We start from the raw sequence: 7,500 nt of genomic DNA, 5'->3' as shown, positions 1-7,500 counted from the left end.
AGGAATTCAATAAAAGTGCCCCACCTATTATCCCAAAATGTTAGGATATCATCCACATATCTCATCCACAGCATGTTTTTTGGGTTTTATTGCATTTATTACTGTAGTTTCAAAGTATTCCATGTACAGATTGGCTAGAACAGGACTTAAAGGACTACCCATACTACACCACCCGAATTTTTTGCTTGTAGAATGATTCCCCGAATGAAAATACGTTATTAGATGCACATAATTCAACTAGCTTTATTATTTTGTCAAGCGCCAATGGGAAATGATCTGAATAGGGGGATAATTTTACCCTTAAAAACTGAAGAACGTCCTGTACTGGTACTTTAGTGAACAGGGAATCTACGTCAAGGCTTAAAAGTTTGATGTTGTGAAGGTATATGTGCTTCTCTGAATTTGTGACAAAATCTTCCGAATGTTTAATGTGACTGGGAGAAAAGGTGCCTAAAAAAGGGGAAAGGAGGCAGCTAAACCATTTAGAAATTTTGTAATTGAAAGCTCCGGCACATGAAACGATGGGTCTGAATGGAAGATTGTCTTTGTGAGTTTTGGGAAGGCCATAAAAGTAGGGTAATTTAGGATTAAGTACTTTAAATTTCTCTAATAGTTCAAATACTCTTTTTGTCTTTACCAATTAATCTTACTTTCCGAAAAAATTCTGTGGGAACGTTTTGGAGCGGATTTTTCGTCAGTTTTTCGTATGTGTTTGTGTCGCTAAGGAGCTGGTTGATTTTGTCAAGGTAGAAGTCTTTGTCATTATTATCGATTTTTGCCGTCTTTGTCGGATCTACTTATTATAACATCTAATTTTTTTAGCGAGTGGATGGCTATCATGAATCTGCGAGGAATAGGATATTTTCTTATGTAAGTCAGTTAAAGCATTTAGTAACACTCCTTTTAAACATATCTCTTCACAAAGACAATCTTCCATTCAGACCCATCGTTTCATGTGCCGGAGCTTTCAATTACAAAATTTCTAAATGGTTAGCTGCCTCCTTTCCCCTTTTTAGGCACCTTTTCTCCCAGTCACATTAAACATTCGGAGATTTTTGTCACAAAATTCAGAGAGCACATATACCACTTCACAACATCAAACTTTTTAAGCCTTGACGTAGATTCCCTGTTCACTAAAGTACCAGTACAGGACATTCTTCAGTTTTTAAGGGTAAAATTATCCCCCTATTCAGATCATTTCCCATTGGCGCTTGACAAAATAATAAAGCTAGTTGAATTATGTGCATCTAATAACGTATTTTCATTCGGGGAATCATTCTACAAGCAAAAATTCGGGTGTAGTATGGGTAGTCCTTTAAGTCCTGTTCTAGCCAATCTGTACATGGAATACTTTGAAAACTACAGTAATAAATGCAATAAAACCCAAAAACATGCTGTGGATGAGATACGTGGATGATATCCTAACATTTTGGGATAATAGGTGGGGCAATTTTAATGAATTCCTCGCTAAATTGAACACATTAGTGCCCAGCATCAAATTTAAAGTTGAATGGGAAACAGACAACAAAATTCCTTTTCTTGATGTTTTAATAATCAGAGATACGACAGAATACAAATTTACCATATACAGAAAACCAACGTTCTCACTTTCATACATTCACTACTTTAGCTATCACGACAGTACTATCAAGATAGGTGTAGCTAGTAACTTGTTCTTAAGAGCCATACGAATTTGTTCCCCAGAATTCCTGAAAAGAAAATTTGAACTAATTCGCAAGCAACTTTCATCTTTAAAATATCCTGACCATATAATTGAGAAAGCAATTCACAAAGCAAACGTAATTTTCTACCGACCCCCTAAAGACAAGACCAGAGATACACCCAACAATAAAATAATAATTCCCCACCTAGGACACGATTAAGATAATAACCAACCCCTTGGAAACATCGAACCCTTTTGTATTTACTTACCCAAACACCTTAGCCAAATCCCTGATTAACGTCCAACAAAAGACATCTCCCAAAGACTCTGGGGTATACGAAATCCCATGCCAGGACTGTGACCAATCTTACATCGGATTTACAGGTAAATCCCTTCCCAGAGATTAATACACACAAACGTCAGTTAGGTATGGACAACAGAACTCGGCTATTTTCAACCATATAAATGAACATAACCATAGAATAAACTGGAATTTGTCACGTGTAATTTATAGCAGCAACTGCCGGTACAAGAGTCAAATGATGGAATCGGCCTTAATAAAAGAGAGGCAGGTAATGAACATCTCAAAAGGAGCATGGATTTCAGATACAATCGACAACGTCTTCATTCAACCAACACTTAAGAAGATTAAAGGAAGATTATCAGCGGGGGTGACTTAAATTGGCTTGTTTGTGGATGGACCTCTTGGTATAAATACCACCTTTTCTGTAAACTTTTCTCATTCATCTACCTGAAGAGGGAGACAGCAGTCTCTGAAATATAGTACTTTTTTCTCTATATTTTGGTGTTTTTATGGCTCCTTTTATTAGATGGAATTCTGTTGTTACAGAACATTTTTACCAGTCATATATATATATATATATATATATATATATATATATATATATATATATATATATATATATATATATATATATATATATATATGCAACGTTGAGATTCCACAAGTCAAGGAAAACACATTCTACCACTTCTCTTTATTCGGTGAAGTCTACAAAGAAGAAAAAACACAAAATAAATGACAAAAATGCGAACTGCTTTTATGGTATAACGAAAATAAAGACAAAATATTTAAATGCAAAGAATAAAATAGATACAACAAAATACAACTTAATAGTGACTAATACAGTAAATATTAATATCACTCACAAAGTCCACCCGACTATATGTAAACAGTTATCCAAATTTAAAACAAGAGCGTATTCACTTATGGTCTGTCAGTCAGACCTTGCTACTAAAGACCTAAACGTTAAAATATAAACAGCCTGGAAGCAACCACTAGCAATAGACAGTAACCATATTAATGGTCGTTTAAGGGTAAACAGCATTTACAGACATCCAAATCTTTAGTGTAATAAATACTTAAACGGCACAAACCAACCGTTTGAAAGTCCGCTACACTCCCGCCTAGTGGAGAATGCAATGAATCACAATAATTTAAAGGACTTTCGAAACATGTACATATAGAGAGAGACCAAATCAGTTTTGGTTTACAATGTAAATGAAATTCTCCCGAACCCCAATTTAATTTTGAGCATCTTTATCTGCCTTAGCTTGGAATCCATGTTGAAGCTCTTGTACCGTAGCAATTAAGCAAAGTTTATGAATGGGTCTCTCCAGTGAACCACCTTTCCATTCTCCACTGTTCGAACAGTAACTCTTCGAACAAGCCCATCTTTTCCGGGATGAATCCTCTCAACAAGACCGCGCCTCCACAGTCCCCTAGGAGCGACACCTCCCTTTAGGCCTGGTTCCAGAAGAAGAACCAAATCACCAACTTGAAGATTCTGTTTGGGATGAAACCATTTCGATCTTTGTACTAGCTGAGGCGGCATATAACGAATCCAAGTCTCCCAAAATATCTGAATTCTCTGTTGAGCTACCTCTACCATGCTTCTCAAGTTCACTTCGTTACCGGTATATGGTTTGTAGAACTGAAGGTTGCCCGTGAGGAAACAGTAAGTCATTGCCGGTTATAGTTGGGGACTCAAGAGGATCTGGTCCGTTTGGGGAAGAGTGGTCGTGAATTAACAAGGTACGTCACCTCTGACAGTATTGTTTGCCATTCCAAAGCACTGAATTTCTTGTGGTGATAATCTGCTACTGCGTCTAAACCTCTTCTACAGCTTCTGATCAATGATTCAACAACACCATTCATATGAGAAGCGTGAGGTGTGTTGAATTTCCACTCAAATTTTGTCCCAGCAATTGCAAACTTGTCCTTTATTAGGCTCTCGTTCCAAGAATTTATCCACTTTTGCAATTTCTCTTGAGCCCCTATGAAAATTGCGTCTCTGTCACTTACTGCCAAACTGGATGGATTCCATGATTACAAGTAAATCTTCTCCAAGCACAGAGAAAAGCATCTGAAGACAATGAGTCGACCAGTTCAAGAGATATGACACGAGTAACGGTGCAAGTTATGATCATTATACTTCCTTCAGTGCTTGCATTACGAGTTAACTTTATTTTGATAGGCCAAAGAAATCTAATGCAACTCTGCTAAAGGGGGGGGTATTGGGCTCACCTCTGAAACTTGGCAGTTCCCCCCATCTGTTGACCCAACAATAGGCGACGTCTGGTTCTGCGAAACAACACTTGAAAGCAATATCTTTAAATAATCTTGCTCCTCCAATAATGTAAACTCCACGCTTAAAAGCTAAAGCAATTGCGACTCTATATCCTTGATGACCTGTACATCGATGAATCATCTGAGCGATGCTTCAGCCAGGGAAGAATTCCTCACCAATAAAACTGGATGCCTCTGCTCGTAGGGTAAATGGAGCTTATGTAGTCTGCCTCCAATTCTTAAAATGCCTTTTTCATCCAACTTTGGGTCAAGCTTTTTAATCTGTTTATGATTAACTTCATCTTGATTATTTAAAGACTTCTGGCTTGCATAAAATAAAGCCCAGTTCTGCTTCTTGTATTTCTTTAGGTTCTAGAGACTTTGATAGTTTTCTGGGTTTTGTTGTAATAGCAAACGGCGGCAGTAAGCAGTTATTCGTACAAGTCTATTCCAGTCTGAAGAGAGTTCTGTAAATCTTTCCTCAAAACTCTCATCAGCCAAAATTCCAACAAATTGGATCCTTTTAAGAGATTCTGGTGTGTACTCTTTAACAATACAACGCTTCTTTTCAAATCATATGTCGGTCCCCGCCCAAAATCACAATCTTGAGAACTGTTCAGAAGAAAATCGGGACCAATTGATCCATCCTTGTAGTTCACTTGGCTTTATTGGCTTGGTTAATGCATCGGCAGGATTCAATTGTGAAGGAACATAGCAAAATTCTTTTGAAAATCCTGGCAAAGCATCCTGAATCTCCTGAACTCTAGCCGACACAAATGGTTTAAAGGTTCTAGCAGGAGAGCGAACCCAGGCCAACACTACTTCTGAATCGTCCAAAATTTCATGGTACTAACCCTGCCAACCACTTGCAAAACAAGCAAGGCAAGTCTAGCCATAACCACAGCAGCAGTAAGCTCAAGACGTGGAATAGAACGCTGTTTCAACGGAGCCACTAAAGACTTTGCGATGACGAATTTCAGTTCTACTCCATGAGAAGTATTCCATTTCAGCCAGATCACAGAACCTAGGGCAGATTCACTGGCATCACTAAATCCATGAAGTTGAGGGTCTCCTAGAGAATCTTCTGGCTTTATCATTCGATCTAGTCTAAATCCAATTAGTTGATTCATTTCATGAACATATCCTTTCCACATTTTTGATTTGTTCTTCACTCAATTCATCATCCCAACCAACTCTACTAGCCCATAAATCCTGAAGATAAATCTGTATCTAATTATTACAGGAGATAACATGCCTGTAGGATCCCACAACTTTGATACCAAACTAGCAACCTTCCGCTTTGTTAGTTTTGAAAACTCCTCACTGAATTTGTCTAGCTGAATAGCCACACTATCCGTAGCCTTATCCCATACATGACCCAAAACTCGTGTTTGGTTGTCTTCTGGGCATCGGTCAACAGAGGGTCATTAGAATGCCATTCTTTTATTCTGAAGGAGCCCTTTCCTAATATCCGATCCACCTGATCCATGGCCGCAATAGCTAATTCACTCTTATCAAATGATTCAATCACATCATCCATGTACATGCGACAGTTAATTAACTGTGCTCCAATAGGTTCCTCCTCCTTGAATGTATCTGCCAAAGTGCGTACAGCCATCATAGCTATGTCTGGTGCTGGTTTATCCCCAAAACCCAAAAGGAAGGCGCAGCCACTGCCAGTGACGAATTGGAGAAGATAAATCAAAACGCCATACAAACCGGTGATATCTCTGATCCTTTTCAGCCATAAGTATTTGATTAAACATTTTTTGAACATCGCCTGCAATTCCTATGCTTTTCATTCTCCAGTGAAGAAGGCAATACAGAAGAGAGTTCAAGAAATCTGGCCCTTTGTAAAATCCATCATTCAAACACAAGCCATTGAACTTGGCAGCAGAATTCCATACGATGCGAACCTTTGTTGATTTGTGTAGCCGATATACAGCATGATGTTGTAAATACCATCCCTCATCTCTGGATTCCTCTGGATATAATTCTCTGACAAAGCAACTGTCAATTATTTCTGGATTTCTTCGCTATATTCATCAAAGGTTCCATTCTTAATTAATCTTTTTTTCTTGGCTCATAAATCTTATTTCTGCTTAGAGGCTTGTTACACTCCAATGCTTCAGGGAAACGGCTTCCAAGGCATTTCACAGTCATGCGACCATCCGCATTAATGCAAAGCTTATTTCGACAATGTTTTATGAACTGAGACTCTGCTATTTCCTTATCTGAGCAAACACACAATGTTGTTGGTTTGACACCACAACATCAGATGTATATAATTTCTGCAAATCCTCCAAATGATTCAAAACTGGACCCTGGATGCAGCATGTGGTTTGGGTTTTGGAATATTCCCTCCAAAAATGGTTCCACCCCAAGATACTTCTGACGGCAACTGGAGACGATTCAGGAGACACAGAGTCTTTTACGCTCTCAACTGGCATTGTAAGGAAATAATAGTCATAACCAATGATGATATCCAATTTCTGCTTCAGCTGTGTAAACGTTCCCTTGGCAGCGTTCAGATGAGGATACTCATCAAAAATATCCCCTCCAACTGCAGGACTGTTTATGGGCTGGTTTCTCAATTCCAATTGCAATTACATTGTATGACTTAATTCCATTCACCGGTCTAATTTGGATAGAAAAACTTGCACTGCTTTCCTCAGCAATGCCTCCTCCAGCTACTCCATATCGAAACTTGAATGGTTCACCTTGCAAGCCATAATGCTTGCTGTGGATAACTTAAGCAATGTTGTATCAGCACCTGTATCAATAAATGCAACCACGCGATGCCATTTTTTCTCAACATCTTGCAGTTCTACATACGTTGTAGAGTAGCGTCGATGAATTTTTCCTTCCTGGCTTGAGTTTCAGGGTCCCTACTGTGTTGAATGTTGCATCTGCATCTGAAGCAACCTCCCGTGCACGACCAATGTTTGCACTCAGAAGCACTTCCCGACAGAGTTAGATTCGCGTTCAAAGTAGAAGTACCTCCCGCCCGCGTGAACTTTCCACCCAGAAAAAGTCCTTGGCTGTACTTTATTTCCGTATGGTGGGCAGGCTACAAATCGATGATGATAAAGTTGGCAATCTACACAGCGTTTCTTATCCGGGCGTGTACAATTGATTGCGTTTGTGGTTGGCTCTAAGACAAAAGAAACATCTCTTACTGCTCACAATCATCCTTCGTCTTTCTTCCTTGGTTTTTGATATAAAGATAGGACATTTAATGATCAAA

The sequence above is a fragment of the Macrobrachium nipponense genome, chromosome 28, assembly GCF_015104395.2.
Source record: "Macrobrachium nipponense isolate FS-2020 chromosome 28, ASM1510439v2, whole genome shotgun sequence".
In the NCBI taxonomy this organism is placed as follows: Eukaryota; Metazoa; Arthropoda; class Malacostraca; order Decapoda; family Palaemonidae; genus Macrobrachium; species Macrobrachium nipponense.
Note: the sequence above shows the minus strand (reverse complement) of the source record.